The sequence below is a fragment of the Gopherus flavomarginatus genome, chromosome 23 (genome assembly GCF_025201925.1).
Source record: "Gopherus flavomarginatus isolate rGopFla2 chromosome 23, rGopFla2.mat.asm, whole genome shotgun sequence".
Lineage (NCBI taxonomy): Eukaryota > Metazoa > Chordata > Testudines > Testudinidae > Gopherus > Gopherus flavomarginatus.
Genome location: NC_066639.1, coordinates 9,869,274 through 9,886,893, shown reverse-complemented (window position 1 = coordinate 9,886,893; position 17,620 = coordinate 9,869,274). Strand labels below are relative to the sequence as shown.

At 53.0% G+C, this 17,620-nt stretch overlaps 2 protein-coding genes across 9 annotated transcripts in view; both read right to left on the bottom strand.

Annotated features, from left to right (window-relative positions):
• The window catches only part of LOC127039361 (zinc finger protein 345-like), a 255,743-nt gene extending 247,592 nt beyond the window's left edge, over nt 1-8,151 (bottom strand). Inside the window, exon 1 of the mRNA XM_050932929.1 lies at nt 8,084-8,151. The gene's annotated coding sequence lies outside the window, so the exon portion shown is untranslated. The remainder of the gene's footprint in view (nt 1-8,083) is intronic.
• The window catches only part of LOC127039398 (zinc finger protein 501-like), a 110,439-nt gene that overhangs the window by 28,030 nt on the left and 64,789 nt on the right, over nt 1-17,620 (bottom strand). For 5 of the 8 annotated variants that reach the window (XR_007770955.1, XR_007770956.1, XM_050933100.1 and 2 more), the window contains exon 1: nt 8,056-8,120. The exons of 1 other annotated variant lie outside the window; for it this stretch is intronic. The gene's annotated coding sequence lies outside the window, so the exon portion shown is untranslated. Of the gene's footprint in view, nt 1-8,055; nt 8,140-17,620 lie in introns of those variants that run through there. 2 more of the 8 variants (XM_050933102.1, XM_050933101.1) reach the window with 2 other exon arrangements.

The following is a 17,620-nucleotide window of genomic DNA, read 5'->3' as shown; positions in this document are numbered from 1 at the left end:
ATTCCCCTCAAAGCAGCAAAGGGAGACTGCAGCAAGCCCCAGATGGTCTTTCCCAATCCTGGCATGTTTGTTATGACAAAGTTTGTGTGTGGAGGGTGCACGGGCTGGGTACAGCTGGACCCATCTGCAGATTGGAAAGTCAGGACAACTCCAGCACAGCTTGGGGGCTGTGGGCAGGGGGAGCAGTTCTGGAGCTCAGCCTCTGCCCCCTCTAGATCCCATGGCAGATGGCTCTGGCAGCATCAAGTGCGTCCATCACTGCAAGAGGAAGGCTGGGGTAGTGTCTGAGATCAGGGTGAGAATTGGAGGGGGGTCCATGCTCAAGAATGGGGGATGGAATACACCTCTCCACCCGTCTGCGGAGCTCAGCAACTAGGGATTCATCCAGTGAAGTGAATTTCAATCTGGGTGACTTTGAGTCAGCCACGGAAAGATCCTTGTGCCTTAGGTTCCACACTGGCCACAGGAGTTTACTAGTTCTCCCTCCCCAGAAGACCGGGGGCAGCCAGGGATAATTAGTGGGTTATGGGAATTAGAAGATGAAAATTCACTAAGAACAATGATATTTGTATGTTTATTATCAAATCCCCAGACACCCACTAATCCCCATCTTCCTTCCGATGAGCTATAACTATCTAAGGGTATGGCTACATTTGGAATTTCAAAGCGCTGCCCCGGCACCGCTGCAGGAGCGCTGCCGCGGCAGCGCTTTGAAGAGTGAGTGTAGTCAGAGCGGCAGCGCTGGGAGAGAGCTCTCCCAGCGCTGCATGTACACCACTTCCTTTACGGGTGTAGCGTGCAGCGTTGGGAGCCGCACTCCCAGCGCTGCTGCCCTGATTACATTGATGCTTTACAGCGCTGTATCTTGCAGCGCTCAGGGGGGTGTTTTTTCACACCCCAGTTGCAGCGCTGTAAAGTGTGAATGTAGCCAAGGCCTAAGGGACTCAGCTATTGATCCTGCAGGCAGTTCCTGCCCTTCCCCACTTTCTAAAGCAGCACTTTTAACAACAGGGCAGGGAAACATGTAAATACTTTGAACCAAATTCCAGAAGCTGCTGAGCATGGAGAAGTTAAAATGAAACCAAGGTTCCATCTCTCCAAGGACCTGGCCCCTAGTGCCAAACAACAGACACTCCCCAGAAATCTGAAATGGCCACTTCATAACTGACAAAACGTTAATAATCTGTTCATTTCTGGGAATTACCAACAGGAGAAACAAACCAGTTATGGTGATATCCTGAGGAAAAGATCTCATGTGTCTTTAGATTATACCGATTTGTAATCTGGGAATATATACACTAAAATGCCTAAATTGTAGCCCTACGGCAATTGCCTGGTGTCACTACAGGGCAGAATTAAGGTTGGTGCCCTAGTTGTGAATTTCCAACCCCTAACATATTGCAATTGCTGTTAAGTGGGTTTGTCAAAATTCATTTTGTCTCTTTCTTTCTTTTAATTTCAATAGATAGCGATATTTATTTTTAAGCCCTTTTTTCAGTGTTTACAATTTCAATGTTCAGAGCTGTGGGAAGTTAGGGGAGGTCATCAGACAACAATTATTTAATAAGAGCAACTGCTGAGATTCCAAAAGCCAAATCATATAACCGTTCAAAGAGAAATTGTCAATGTCACACCCAAAATATACCGTGTAAATATCCTTAAATCAAACTCCACTCTCTCCAGAAGCATTTCTGTATATTACCTATACAAATTATTTTTCATTTGTCTGTGTACAGTGAAATCAACATTTATTGCAATTTATTCATAAAAATCTAATCATTTCAAGCATAATTTTAAGTAATGAAGTACTTGAATTCTTTCACTTCCTAGACTGGAATGTTTCATTTCAGGATAATTACTCTCTCCTTGAGATGTATTTTACTCTCAGTACCGTAACCCTCTTGTGATGTAGTTCCTGTCTGGGAGCTCTGCTGAAGCCAGTGGCATTATGATCAGAAGGTGACACACTGACACATGAGCAGACACACATGGGGGAGGGTGGAGAACGAGGTAACAGGAGCCTACCAGGGTTGAACATGGCCCTAAGAGCAAATGCCCTCTCAGCCTCTCCTCTCTCCCACCTCCCAGAGTCAGTAACTCAGATAAATCATTAGCTGAAATCTAAATAGCCCTGGTTCGAGAGACTGTGATTAACGCAGGTACCTTAGGGGCTGCAGCGCCAACCCCCTGCCTGGATGAGGAGGATGAACAATTGCAGTAAAAATGGGTTAGGCTGGGAGAGGGCACAGCCGTTGCGAGACTGGGAGCCAAGCTGACCAAGAGGCCAGAACTCATGGAGGGTTTAGGAGAAGTCAACAGGACTGGGTAGAGGCATTTCAGTGTATTTTCCCCATTAACCATTCTGCCATGTATTTAATTTAGAAATTTTTCATTCCCATCTCAACAACTTGGAGCTAATCTGGGTTGATGCATTTCCACTTACAGTGGTAAAGTTGTAATTAGGTGCTTAATCAGATGATCATGCAACACAAAGCAGTCAATAAAGGGTGTGCTCTCATTCATTAACATGACTGTGTGCTGGGCAGCGCTTTTAAAAAAAGATGGTGTGAGCGGGTGTCAAAATTTTAGGCAATAAGAAATGGTAAGTAGGTGTCAGTTCATTTCTCATGTGTTTACCTCGTAATTTTAATGTCAGTTTTGAATCAGTATTAATACCATGTTGTTTTAACAGCAGTAGGGTCCATTTGTATAATTGTTTGCAAGATTTCATTGGATATTGTGAACCAGCCGTCTTCAACTTTCATTTTGAGATTCCTAAATACAACCCAGTGCACCTCTCCTGAAAGACTACAAGCCCTGGCTGGTGACATGTTCCTAAGAGAGCTAACACCTTTTGCCCTAAAAAGGCGCATTAGGCTCTTTGACACTGCTTTATCCACTCCACCAGAAAATGCTAGAGGTAACCAGGAAATTAAAGCCGACCATCACTAGGTATAGTTCTACCAGCTATGGGCCAACATTCAAATGCTTCTGTTTGTTTATCGTTCATTCAGCTTTGTAATTCTTAGAGCCCATTTAAAAACTGGAAGTGAAATAACCGAAGCAAGTTAAGAAGAAAGCGGCCTCGGGCATAGGTGGAGGTAAAACAATAAATGGAAAGAACTGACCATGCAAAAAGGAACATCGCAAACTATCAGAGCCCCAGACCCCCGTCCAACTGAACCCACCCCAGCCAGGAATATCAAGCTGGGTCTCTAAAAAATTGCCCAGCCCGTCTGGCAGTGAACGCTGCGTGTTACAGACAGAGCTACAGTGTGTGCGTCTGCTCTGCTGACATGCTGCTTTGGTACGGAATGCACCACAGCCACAGGGAGCAGAGACATAGACTCCTACAAAACACATTCCCAGATACACCTCAATGCCGCATCCCTCCCCCACCCCACTGTCTGCCATCCCATCCCCTACCTCCACATGGCCATTCTCAGCCTATTGCTAACACTTCCTCCCAGCCTTCAGCACTATAAATCAATAAAACATGGTGTTACAAAAGGTAGACTGTACCACAGAAACCTGAACTGGACGTGAGTGAGGTTTTTGATACAGTTCCACATGGGAAACTATTTGTTAAATTGGAGATGGGGATTAATATGAGAACCAAAAGGTCAATAAAGAATTGGTTCAAGGAGAGTCTACAAGGGGATCATATTGAATGGTGAGTTGTCAGGCTGGAGGGAGTTACTAGTGGAGTTCCTCAGATTAGTCTTGGGACCAATCTTACTCAACACTTTTATTAGTGATCTTGGCACAAGAAGTGGGAATGGGACACAAAGCCAGGAGGGATTGCCAATATGGAGGAAGACAGGAAAATCATACAAGAAAATCTGCATGTCCTTGAAAGCTGGAGTAACAGAAATGGGATGAAAATGAACAATGCACAAATTCTAGTTGTTAGTCCCCAAGTGTATAATTTTGCAATAAGCTGGGGATTTATCGATTGGAAGTGACAGAGGAGACTGGTTGATCAAAGGATAATTATGAGCTGCCAATGTGATGCAGTCATGAAATAGGTTAATGCAGTCCTAGGATACATCACGTGAGGTATTTCCAGCAGACACATAAAAGGGTTAGTACTGTTAGAAAAGGCACTGATGAGACATCATCTGAAATACACCTCTACCTTCTGCCCTTAATGTCTCTGAGTCTATAAGCTGTGCTTTCTGTTGCACAGACACTGATGGAGATCAGGGCCCCACCGTGCAGCACATGGCAGAGAACCTGACTGAGATCGGCACCCCCATTCTGCTCGGCACTGCACAGACAGAGAGGGACAGTCCATGCCCCAAAGAGATCACAATCCAAAGAGACAATGGGTAGGAGGAAAACAGAGAGGGGCTGTGACTTCCCCAAGGTCACCAAGCAGGTCAGGGACAGAGCCAGGAACATACCCCGTTAACACCAGAGCCACATAACCCGCAGCTTGGAAAGGTCCCCACACCTCATTGTATTAGGCTGCAGGAAGAGATGGTTTGTCCACGGATGCACAGGCTGTCTTGACAGGGCAGCTCAGCTGCAGTCCCTGCACACAGCTGGGTGTGTGTGTCATGAGTCAGGAGAAGTCAGTGTCCAGTCCTGTGGGGTTGTGCTCCTCGCTCATACCTCCAGCACTCACTGCTGCCCCTCCCTTACCAGCTGCACTGGTCAGCCAGCCCCAGGCCTCTGTGAGGTCACTGCCCCTCCCACCCCACCACTTCAAACCTTCAAATAGGGACATGATGCACCAGTGCCAGAGTGCACTAGTGTAAAGTCTGTCTGTACTAAGGGTTTGCGCCAGTGCCTAAAACGCCAGTATGGCAGAGACCTTCAGTGCCCAGAAGAACAGGACGGTGGCACTAGAACTGGGATCTAGTTTTAGCTCTGTCACAGACCTTGCACACATCAATGTTTCTCCTCCCAACTTTAGTCTCTTTACCCAGCTGCCCACTCACTGGGGTCTCCTCTCTCTCCACAGCTGCTCACTACTAAAATCTGTGTGCGTGTCACCAGAGCTGAGGTACTTCAGCTCTGGAATAGTCTTACAAGGGGGGCTGTGGAGTCTCTTTTCCTGCAAGTCTTTAAGAGCAGGTAAGACAAACCTCTGTCAGAGATAATCAACATATAATTGGCCCTGCCTCAGCAGAGACAGCTGGACTTGATGACATCTTGAGGTCCTATCTAGCCCTACATTTCAAGGATGCTATGCGATATATATGTATAAAACAACATACAGAGAAAAACCGCACAACATGATGATGTCAAGCCATTCAAAAAACAACAACAAAACAAAAAACTACATTGCATAGCATAAAATGACACAATACTAAGGAGAAGAAAGCAACACAATGCAAACTAACACATCTTAGGACAAAAGTACACAATGCAAAATAGCTCAACTCAAACCAACACAACATAGACACTAAACAAGCTCATAGACTCATAGACTTTAGGGTCAAAAGGGACCAATATGATCATCTGAGGCAAAACAATGCACCATAAAACTATGCAACACAACATGGTGCAATCACAGTTAGAAAATGCAACATGCAAAACAGCTCAGCATAGAACAGGACACAGCACAAAAGAGAATTATTTCAATGCAGGCCTGGAAGGGATCTTGAGAGGGCGTCTACTCCAGCCTCCTGTGCTGAGGCAGAACCAAGTATCCCTAGACATTCCCAGACTGGTGAATCTCTAACCTGGTCTTAAAAACCTCCAGTGAAGGGAATTCCACAGTCTCCCTTGGAAGCCAATGCAAGGCAGATACAGGCCAGAGCAATGCTGAACACACATGCTGGGCTTGTGGATAAGGGAAGAGGCAAGAACTGAAACAATCTGGGTTCAGTTCCCAGTTTTGCCACAAATTCTCCATGCAAACTTGAGCAAATCACTTCAGCTCTCTAAGCTTCAGTTTCCCCATCTGTAAAATGGAGAGTCGCCTCCCACCACTGCCCTATTTAGTCTTTGTGCCTTTTTTGACAAGGCCTCTCTGTCCCTGTGGGCATGTCTACACTGCAGTCAGACACCGGCGGCTGGCCCGTGCCCGCTGACTTGGGCTCACACAGCTCAGGCTGGGGGGATGTTTAATTGTGGTGTCCATGTTCCGGCTGGAGCTGCAGCCCAAGGTCTGGCACCTTCCCACCACGCAGGGTCCTACAGCCTGGCTCCAGCCTGAGCCCAGACATCTACACTGCAATTAAACAGCCCCTTTGCCTGAGCCCTGTAAGCCTGAGTCAGCTGGCATGGGCCAGCTGGGGGGGTTTAACAGCAGGGTAGAGATACTCTTGGTGTCTTTTCCGCACCTATCACAATGGGGACCCTGATCTTGGTCAGCGTCTGTGCAGAGCCCTGCACAACAGGAAGCCTGATCTCAGTTGGGGACTCTGCAACTCCCAGCATTACAGGATCCCTGATTTTGTTTAGGGCCCCTGCAGCAACTGGCTAAATGTGGGGGCAGGATCTCTGTCAGGGTCTGTGCAGTGCACAGTACAGTGGTGGGGTGTGATGTTTGTTAGGGTCAGTACCATGCCAGGCCCAACGGGGACAAACGTCTCAGTCGAGGTCTCTGAAGTGCCCAGAACAATGGAGGCAGCTGTTTGGGTCACAGCCCGGTCTCACCCCCCAGCCTCGCCCAGCCCCACGCAGGGACCCTGGGGCCAGGCCCCTCCCCCCGCCAGGTCCCGCGGGGCCCCAGGGCAGATCCTGGCCGGGCCCGGGGGGTGCTGGGCTCCTGCGGGGACAGCAGCTCCGAGCCCCCAGCGGGCGCTACCCCCCCCCGAGCAGATCCCGGCGCTGCGAGATGCCGGGTCCCCCCCCCGGACACTGGGGCAGAGTCACCACCCGGCCCGGCTTCCCCCCGGGGCTCGCTCCGGGACCTGGAGCTGCAGCTCCGCAGCGGGGCGGGCAGAGCCCAGGGCGGCCCCAGGGCGGCTCCAGCACGGCAGGGCCCGGGCGCGGGGGGGTTAATGAAGGGCTCTCCCGCCGCGATCTGTGCATGCCCAGAGCCCCCACGGCACAAACCCTTCTCCGGCCCCGGGAGAGGCTCCAACGGCCCCGCGCGAGCCAGATCCACAGCCCTCCCCAACGTCACTTCCTGTGCAGGGAGAGTCGGGAACTACATCTCCCAGCCTGCACCGGGGCTAGGCAGACCGTCTCCCCGCCCCTTCTCCTTTTCCCCTGCTGAGAAACCGCCCCCCCCGCCTTTTCCCGGGGAGCGGTTTAATACAGCGGCAGCGCTGGGAGGGCTTGTGACCTCTAAACAGCCACCAATCCCCAGCCCTGATCCCCCTCCAGCGCACCCCAAACTCCAAGCTCCCCCAGCCCTGACCCCCACAGCGCACCCCAAAATCCCAGCTCCCCCCCAGAGCACCCCAAACTCCCAGCTCCCCCAGCCCTGACCCGCCCAGCGCACCCCAAACTCCCAGCTCCCCCCAGCCCTGACCCGCCCAGCGCACCCCAAACTCCCAGCTCCCCCCCAGCCCTGACCCGCCCAGCGCAGCCCAAACTCCCAGCTCCCCCCAGCTGTGCCCTGGCGAGCGGTGCCCAGGGGATTTAGAGGCCGGGGGGGGTCAGGGCTGGGAAGAGCTGGGAGTTTGGGGTACGCTGGGGGGTTAGGGCTGGGGGGGGAGCGGCTGGGGATGGGGCGAGCTGGGGATTTTTGAAAGCAGGGTAGCGATATCTTTGGTGTCTTTTCTGCAGCTGTCACAATGGGGACCCTGATCATGGTCAGTGTCTGTGCAGAGCCCTGCACAACAGGAAGCCTGATCTCAGTTGGGGACTATGCAACTCCCAGCATTACAGGAACCCTGATTTTGTTTAGGGCTCCTGCAGCAACTGGCAAAATGTGGGGGCAGGATCTCTGTCAGGGTCTGTGCAGTGCACAGTACAGTGGTGGGGTGTGATCTTTGTTAGGGTCAGTGCAATGCCAGGCCCAATGGGGACACAGATCTCAGTCGAGGTCTCCGAAGTGCCCAGAACAATGGAGGCAGCGGTTTGGGTCACAGTCATAGCGCTGCCTGGCACAAGGGGGGGCTGTGATCTCGGTGCAGGTCTCAGTTTTACCTGGCACAACAGTGGGGTCTGATCTCACCTGGGTCTCTTCAGTGCCTGGCAGAACAGGGTCCAGATCTCAGCTGGGGTCTGCACAGTGCCTGGCAGAACAGGCCACGCTCAGTACGATAAGCCCTGATCTCAGTCACACACCTGGAGAGAAAAGCAGGAAGATTTTCGAGAATTCAATATCAGTATTTCAGAACTGAGGAGAAAATGGGGCACAAACTAAATATTTGCCAATATAAGGGACAAGCATCAACATGTGGGGAGATTTTATGTCACCATTCAACAGTTCAAGAGAAGAGAGGAATTGGAGGGGATTATACAGGGATATTGAATCAACAACAGGATGGGTGGATTCTTCTTGCCTCACACTCAGAGGGCCAGGAGGGAGCCCTGGGTGATGTCTTTTCACAGGGGAAAGGAGCGGGCTGGAGTCAGAAGGTCGCTGGCTGTGGGGAGGGGCTGCAACGGGAGTATTGTGGCCACAATGGGTCTGGGAATGTGACTAGCTAGTGATGGGGGGAGGGAAAGTTGGAGAGGAGAGGAGTAGTTGGACTAGAAAATCTGGGGCTGGGCCCCTCTCTATCGGGGACACTGCTCCTCCCTCCCTTCCCACGCCCTGTTGCCAGCAGAGAGGGGCCCCCCCAGCCGCCCAGGGTGTCCCTGTCTCAGGCCCCCCAGCCTCTGCCCATTCAGAAATCACTCGGGGAACCATTTCCCACCCACACAAGGACAAATCCCTGCAGGTGAAAATGGGGGAAAACACCCAAAACCTGAGATCTGAACTGGCCATTGGCGAAGGGCAGAGAAAATGGGGCACAATGGGGGGAGGGGAACAGGGAACTTCTCAGGGTTTGGGGGGAGGGGGGTCCCCTGGGTGCATGCTCGTTGCTCTCTAGGGAGAAAGGGGGCAGGACGGGAGAGGAGGGGGGGTCCCCACGGGGGGGCAGCGGTAAATCCGAGGGGATCTCAGCCCCCCCCCTTTCTCTCCCCGCTCCTCGGGGGTCACCTGCTCTTCCCCCCCCCCCCCGGCCATGTCCCCCCCCCCCAGGCTGCACAGACATTTCCCCTAACCCTTTCCCAGCCCCCCAGCCCGGTCTCACCCCGCAGCCTCCCGATCTGCGCATATGCCCAGAGCCCCCACGGCACAAACCCTTCTCCGGCCCCGGGAGAGGCTCCAACGGCCCCGCGCGAGACAGGCAGAGCCGGAGCAGCCCGCGCGCGTTTGCAACTCGGCTTGTTCGCGCCCAACCAACGTCACTTCCGGTCCAGGGAGAGTCAGGAACTACATCTCCCAGCCTGCCCCGGGGCCGCTTTCCGCTTTTTCTAGATCAGGTAAGGGAGGTCCCTGACCCTGCCCCCGCCCCCCTCTCCCTCTGCCAGCCGGTGCCTCTTAGAACCCCCCCCCCCCGCCTTTCCCGGGGAAAGTGGCAGAGCTGGGGGGGCTTGTGACCCCCGCGCAATAAACCACACCCCCCCCAGCCCTGACCTCTCCGCGGCAGGAGCGTGTCCCCGCCCCCCCGCGCTGCCCCGCAGGAGGGGGCAGGAGAGGGGCAGGGGCTGGTGTAGCAGCAGAGGGTGTCAGCTGGATCCCAGCCGCTGCAGGCAGCCCCGGCGAGCGCTACAGCCCGGGGGAAGAGGGGGATGCAGGGCACAGGGAGGGGCTGGAGCAGCTGTGGGGGCGGGTGGTTGCAGGGCACAGGGAGGGGCTGGAGCAGGTGGGAGTGGGTGGGGTTGCAGGGCAAAGGACGGCATTAAACACCTCCCGGCCCCGGCCCGGCCGTCGGGGTGGCTCTCTGGCTAGCAGTGGCGCCAGCTCAGGTAGGGTTTATTGAGGGGTTGCTAGTGGGTTCCTGCTGGAGGGGGGAGGGGCAGGAAATACTGAAGAGGTGGCAACTTGTGGGGAGTTAGGGCTGGAGGGGGCAGGGAATACACTGGGTGAGGAAAGGGAGGGGGACAGAGTGTGACAAACCTGCTGGGACTTGTTTAACGTGGGCCTAGATTCTAGGAACAAACATTTGGGTGTTAGGGGAGAAAATTCCCTAATTTGTGAAAGCAGGAAATAGAGAAACCAACCTCCTGGGCAGGGCTGGGAAAACTGACCAGACTTCCCAGTGCTGAAGCCCTCAGCCCTGCTAGCCAGGGGCTGGTGTGACATGGAAAGGGGGGGCCCCCACCAGGGAGGTGCAGGGAAGATAGTCCTGGCCCCTCACATCCAGCTGCTGGCAGTGGGGAGGGTGTTGGGTTCCTACCATGGGGGTTGTATCAGCCTCTGGCTAGTAGGTGTGTGATGGATCTGCAGGCAGAGACAAGGGGTCTCTCTTTGCTTCTCTCACCATGGTGCCCCTGGCTGCTCTCAGCAGTGTGGGGATAGGACTCTGCCGACTGTTTCTCTCTCAGAGCTTCCATTTGATTGGCTGCTTTCCCCCATGAATAGTGGGGCTTGTGAGTGGGGCAGCAGGTACTTGAGTGTTGGACTCTTGCTCTTTCAGGGGCCGGTGACCTTCGAGGAGGTGGACTGTGTATTTCACCAGGGAAGAGGGGGCTCTGCTAGACCCCACTCGGAGAGCCCTTTACAGAGACGTCATGCAGGAGAACTATGAGAATGTGACCTTGCCGGGTAGGATTCCCGTCCCCTCGGTTCTTAGAAAGGGAAATGAAAAGTTAAAGGTTTCATGCCACTCACACAATGCCACCTCCTGCTCTGTCCTGCGTTTCAGCCAGCTGCCCCTGACATGCCAGTGACACACACACTAGCCCTCTGCCCTCCCCTGTTACAGAGCGCTCTGGGAACAGAGCAGTCCAGCAGAACAGTCTCACAACTTCTCTTTGCTAAGATAATCGGGTTCATCTCCATCATAGCAAACAGAAGCTTCCTCCCCCTGGGCTGCTCTCCAGTACTGAACCTCCTGCACACAGACCAGCTGAGACTTGCACAGTGTTACCACCCCTTTGCCCTCACCTGGGTTTTTCCTGTGAGTCACTGCTTCACTTACCCCTCACTAAGTCCCACAGATCACTCTCCAACATACGCCACCAGGTGCTGACAATCCCCATGACAAGAACACACCCTTGGGCACCTTTGCTGACACAGCCTACAACACTCAGCACAGAAATGAGGCAGAATTGGCCCCCCAAGTTTCACATGCACCTCTCTGCGTAGCACAGGCACAGCTCTGCCCAGCTGCTCCAACCCATCCCTCCATCAGCCAGTCACAGCTACAGCTGGCCCAGTGCACACAGCTGGAGGCATGTGGGTAGATGCTGGGATTCCCATCTGTGAACACAGCACAGACAGTGACACGTTCTCTTAGTCTTGCCTCGGATCGATTATAGGTTCACAGCTTTGAAGGCCAGATGTTACTATTAGCTCATGTACTCTGAGGTCCTTTATACCACAGACCATAGAATTCATCCCGTTACTGCTGCATTGAGCTGAATACCTGAGTCCCTGTGGCAGTTTGTTAACCTTTGAACGGCCCACACAGAACCATCCTCAGTGGTTCTTGCCAGCTGCAGGGTTAAGGGTTGGGGGCAAAGTTAAGGTTGCATTGAACGGGGGGGTGTTTACATTAACTTCTCATTTCCTGGTTCGCAGAGGTTTGTTTAGTCACCATCTATACCAGAAGTAGCCAAAGTATCCTCCTGCCTCTATTGTTTTCTTTCTCTTGAGCAGGGTTTCCAGTTTCCAAACTCTCTGTGATCTCCCAGCTGGAAGGAGAAGAAGAGCCATAAATGCTGGATCTCCAGGGTTCAGAGGAAAACGAGATCCTGAGACGTCCCTGGACAGGTGAGGAAACATTAAACCAACCCAGAAACTGTAAGTGCCTGAGAGAACCAGCTGGGATTCCCCACACAGACTCTGTGAGCTCAGGACAGTCCGCAGCAGATCTCACTCCTGGCTTCCTACAGATGGTGATTGATAGCTTAGCTGGAGCTGCCTCCCTTCCGACTGAGTGTTCGGATGGGGTGTGGGCAGGGCTGGCCTTAGGGAAATGGCACCCGGGACAAACTTGCATTTTGGTGGCCCTGGCTCCCATAGGCATGGCACCCCCCCATTCCCTCTGTCCCCCATGGGCTCACCGGGCTCCCCACTCTCCCTTCCCTCCAGCCCCTGCATTGTGCCCCCTTCGCTCCAAATACCTGCTCCCCCTTCACTCCTAACTTCTGCCCCCTCCAACCCCTCCCAACACCTGCCCCCTCCTGTGCCCCCTTCACCCCAACCCCTTCCCCTCCCTCCTGTGCCCCTAATCCCAGGACTGTGCCCCCTTCAGTCATGCCCCCTGCATCCTGAACCCCTGCGTGGTGCATACCCCCTTCACCCCAAACCCTGCCCCCTGCACCTCAACACCTGCCACTTCCTGAGCCCCCAACCCATGCAGTGTGCCCCCTTTGCCCCTAACCCTTGCATCCTCCTGCACCCAAGTGGGAACCTGACCTAGATGCACAAAGCAGCTGGCATTGCTGCTCACTCCCCACTGGACTGCTGCTCCCCTGCCCCACGCAGCCCTTGGGGGCTGGGAGAGGGGAGCAAGGAGCGCATCAGGGCTTCCTGCCTCAGGTCACTTTCCCTGCAGGCTGTGTAAGGGAGGGCAGGAAGCAGCTGCTCCTGATGTCTCAGCATAGCCCAGGTGGGGAAGTGACCTGGATGCAGGGGAGCCCGGTGGGTGGGTGGGGTGTGTTGTGTGTGTGTGTAGGAGAGGATATGAGGAGTGTGTGTATGTTGAGGCGTGTGTGAAGGACTGTGTGTGTGGAGAGGCCCCTCTGCTCTGGAGCTGTCACCTGGCTCTGATGGCTGGTCGATCCAACTGCCCCTGCAGCTCAGGTCTCTTCCACTCCCCACGCAGCTGCTTATCTGCCTCCCTGTGCCATTTTCATCAGCCCAGCGAGCCTCTCGCAGCAGGTCAGATGGGAATCCAAACCCTGCGCTCGGCACCCCCTTGGGTGGGGCACCCGTACGGCCAACTCTAAAGGCCGGTCCTGGGTGTGGAGCAGAATTGATCCCCTCCACTCTCCCCTATGGGGATGAGTTTGGGGGAATTCAGTCACTGATTTTTATCGTCTGTCTCTCCGGCACTTACTTGAGTTTGCTCTTTGTCTTTCCATCCCCAATTCTGAGATTTCTCCTCTCTTCTAGCAGGTGATGGGGTGGTGAGGGAGAGCGAGGAGCAGAATCCTCACCAGGAAGATGCTGAGCTTGCCGAAGTGCATGGGGAATTACTGCTAAGATCCAAAGGGAGCGTGACCAGCCCCTGTGATCAGGGAAAAGCTGATGAAAGTTACCATAGACAAGAGAGAGAGCAGGGAAACCATTCAGAGGAGAGAGTGGATGAACCCATTAATTGTCAGGGAACTCCCAGGGACCTCAAGGAAACTACGTCCCAGGAGAAAATCCTCACGGAGAAGCGAGAGAATACATGTAGTGAGTGTGGGAAAAACTTCAATTACCATTCAGGCCTTATTCGACATGAGATAATCCACACAAAAGAGAGACCCTACGAATGCTGTGAGTGTGGGAAAAGCTTCAATCGTACCTCTGCCCTTAGTAGGCATCAGGAAATACACAGAGGAGAGAGACCCTATCAATGCTGTGAGTGTGGGAAAAGTTTCACTCAGAGATATACCCTTAACTCTCATCAGAGAATCCACACGGGAGAGCGACCCTACAAATGCTACAATGCGGCTAAGCTTCACTCAGAGATCATCCCTTATCTCTCATCAGACAATGCACACGGGAGAGCGACCCTACGAATGCTGCGAGTGTGGGAAAAGCTTCTCTCAGAGCTCAAACCTTACTATACATCAGCGGATCCACACAGGAGAGAGACCCTATGAATGCCGTGAGTGCGGAAATGTTTTCACTCACTCCTCCTCCCTTATCTCTCACCAGAAGTCCACACGGAGAGAGACCCTATGAATGCAGTGAGTGCGGGAAAGCTTCTCTTCTCTCACCAGCTCACCCTTATTACACTTTACAGATCCACACCGGGCAGAGACCCTATGAATGCTGCGAGTGTGGGAAAAGCTTCGCTCATAGTTCAGGCCTTTCTAAACATCCGAGAATCCGTAAAGGAGATAAACTTCATAAAAACCTTCTCTAGAGCTGTCAGAAGATTTTTTTCTTTAATTCTTTTGACAGTTCCCAGGTAGTGAGTGTTAAGGCTGTTTGCAGCTTTTGCCATTGAGGTCCCTCAGCTCCCACACACAAGTTTGCGCACTTTGAAGCTCGTCCATCTTTGGGGTGGATCCTGTGGTCCTTTCTATCAACTCCATTGTCCTGTCGAGTCATGGGAGTGGGTGTCCTTCTACCAGGAATGTCATCACCCCAGGTGGGGAATGGGGAGTATCTTCAACCAGCTACATTGAGATAAAATCTACCTGGGTCTCATCACTGTGGTTGCCATGAAGTTAGCTAGCTTGAGTTCTTTTCCTGATGTAAAAGACAGAGCTATTCTTGCAGTAAAGACATGGGCCATGGATAGTGGGTGGGTTTATCTAGCACATTTCCTCCTGATCTGACCTAACCACCGTCACATTCCTTGTCTGAACAAACCTGGAGATTCACATTTATACTCCTCCTCTCAGTGCAAAGTTATTGTTCGAGTTGCCACATTCCTCTCTGAGGACAGATCATCTCATTCCCAGTTGTTCTCACATTACCCTGCATTGTGCAGAACAGCAGTTATTCTGTTGACTTTTTTCTCATATAAAAATATTTCAATATGATGAAGAGCTGGAGCAGTGTCAGGGAAATAAGGGTCATTTCAGGCTCTGTGACACTGGAAGGAGATGGGGGACTCAGAGATTCCGTCCTTCCCCATCACCCTAGAACTGTTACCTTGTGTCTGAGCCATGCAGAGTTCACCCCTTCATATTCCTTCACTTCCCAACGTGTCCGTGAGGTCACGTTCTTGGCTGTCCATGCTTGGGAATGGTGCTTGGATGTCTTTGATCCTAAATCAGAGTCACTCTGGCAGAAGCTAAGTGTCACTGACCTGGAAGGGGATTTCATGGATCCCCAGCACTGTTCAAATCCCCTTTTCCCTCTATTGGCAAAGCTACTTCTGGAAGGTCGGCTGTTTTTTTCCACCCGTTATGAAGTGCTAAAACTTCTGTAAATAACAACTAATGAGACAGCGCTGGGTGAAGCAGGTTTCAGTGGATCAGGGGAGAATTTTCTCTTCCTAATTCTGAGACATCAGATGTAACCTAGTCTGGAATTTCACTTTAAATGAAATGAAAGTGTCTTCTCTACCTGTCTGTGATATGGGTTTCTATCTTTCATGAAGGCTCCTTGGTCATTTAACTGCTTGTTAGTGTTGTTTGACAGATTGTAGCTCAGATTTATTGGGAAATTTCAGATAAATGACCATCATTTTTTATTTTAGGTTTGTTTTTTCCCCTATCCCTGCATGATGACATGGAGAAAATTCAAATGCAGTTCAGTCAACAGGAGAGAATACTCCAAGCTGCTGGACATATTATCAGAGAAACAGTATGTTTTAAATCTCCACTCTGAAAGGTGAACAGCAGCAGACCCCAAATGGTGCAACTGACAGAAGTAAGTGCACATGTCACAGGGTAGTTCAATTGTTTAGGACGATATTGTCTCAGGCCATGTCTACATCTAAAGTTTTGCAGCGCTGGTTGTTACAGCTGTATTAGTACCCTGGTATTTGGCCAGCGCTGCAAGTGGCCACACCTTACAGCAACCAGGCGCTGCCAAGTGGTGGTTAGATGTGCCACACTGCAAAGCGCTGTTGGGCGGCTTCAATGGGGGTTCCGGGACGCTAGAGCAAACCGGGAAAGGAGACCCGCTTCGCGCGGTTTTTGCTCTCCTCGTTCACGGAGCAACCCAGCAAACCGCAGGGAAAGAGACCGCTTGCTCTGGGCTCCGGGACGAGAGAGCCAACCGGGAGAGGTACCGCTTCGCCGCGGTTGCTCTCTCGTTCCTGGAGCCACCCAGCAAACCGCAGGAAGGATATCTGCTTGCTCTGGGCTCCGGAAAACGAGAGAGCAAAACCGGAAGAGACCCGGCTTCGCCCGCGGTTTGCTCTCGCGTTCCCGGAGCCACCCACAAACCCGCAGTGAAGGAGACCTGCTTGCTCTGGGCTCCGGGACCCCGAGGGAGCAACCGGGAAAGGAGACCCGCTTCGCCGCGGTTTGCTTCTCGGCGTTCCCTGAGCCACCCAGCAACCGCAGGGAGGAACCTCTTGCTCGTGGCTCCAGGAACGAGAGGAGCAAACCGGGAAAGGAGACCCGCTTCGCCCGGTGTGCTCTCTCGTTCCCGGAGCCACCCAGCAAACCGCAGGAGGAGACCTGCTTGCTCTGGGGACTCCCGGACGAGAGAGCAACTGGAAAGGAGACCAGCTTGATACCAGAGGCTTCTCCTTCCACGGAGGTCAAAAACAAAGAAAACGCTGTAGTGTCTACATTGGATTACCGCGCTGGATCACCAGCGCTGGGATCCCTACACCCAGACAAACGGGAGTACGGCAGCGCTGCAAAAGGAGTTGCAGCGCTGGGTGGTGCCCGCGATGTTTAACACCTTCAAAGTTGCCAGGCGCTGTAACTTCCCTCCACAGCTCTGCAACTTTCTGATGTAGAAAGCCTCAGATGCTCCCAGGGATGAATTCCCAGCAAGTGCTTGGAACTAGGCAAAATGCCCAGGTTTTTGTTTCCCAAGGTATTTGTGACCAGTCCCTACAGGAGGGTTACTCCTAAAGACTCCTGGCTAATCCCCAAAACTTGGGAAATGCTGTCTGTGATGAGGTTGTATCAACCCTGAAACTGCACTGCTAGGGTTAACTGTACCATGTGGGCTGAAAACGCCACACCCTTCACCCTCTCTCTGGGCATGCTCCGACTGGAGACGGAGTATAAAAGGGTTCAGCTTATCCTCGGTGGACTGAGGAGCAGAACAAACCTATGTTTTGGCTTCTGCCAGGAAACTGCTGGAGACCCGCCACGCTGCAGTGTCCAGCCACCCTGATGCCCCTGCACTACACTCAGTTGCTCCCAAGGATGCGACACTGCTGCCAGGACATTACCGCGCTGGAAGTAAGGGTGGGAAGTGACTCGGGAATGGGACTGTTGCAGTGAGAAGATCAACCCTGGCATGGGAGTATTGGTTCCTCAAGGCCTCGTCCATGGCATGTCCCCCCTCCAGCTCTACCATAGGGCAGCCAGGGCTCCACACACTGCCCCCATCCCAATCACCGCCTCCACAGTTCCATTGTCCAGGTACTGCTCAGTGGGAGCTGCCTGCCTGCCTCCGTGTAGGAGCCAGGCGGGACTGCTGCTGGCTTCCAGGAGCTGTTTGAGTTAATGACAATCGGAGACTGACCCCTTCCCTTGCCCTCAACACACGCCTGCCCCAAGCCCTACCACTCTCCTAACCGCCTCAGTTCAGCTGAGCAACCCCTCACCCCTGAGCAACCCCAATCCCCTGTCCAAGCCCTGGACCCTCCTCCCTCACCCTGACTCATTTCTGGCTCCACCACCCCAGACCCACTACCCCAGCCAGAGCGCTCGCCCCCTCCCACACCCCAACCTCCAATTTTGTAGCATT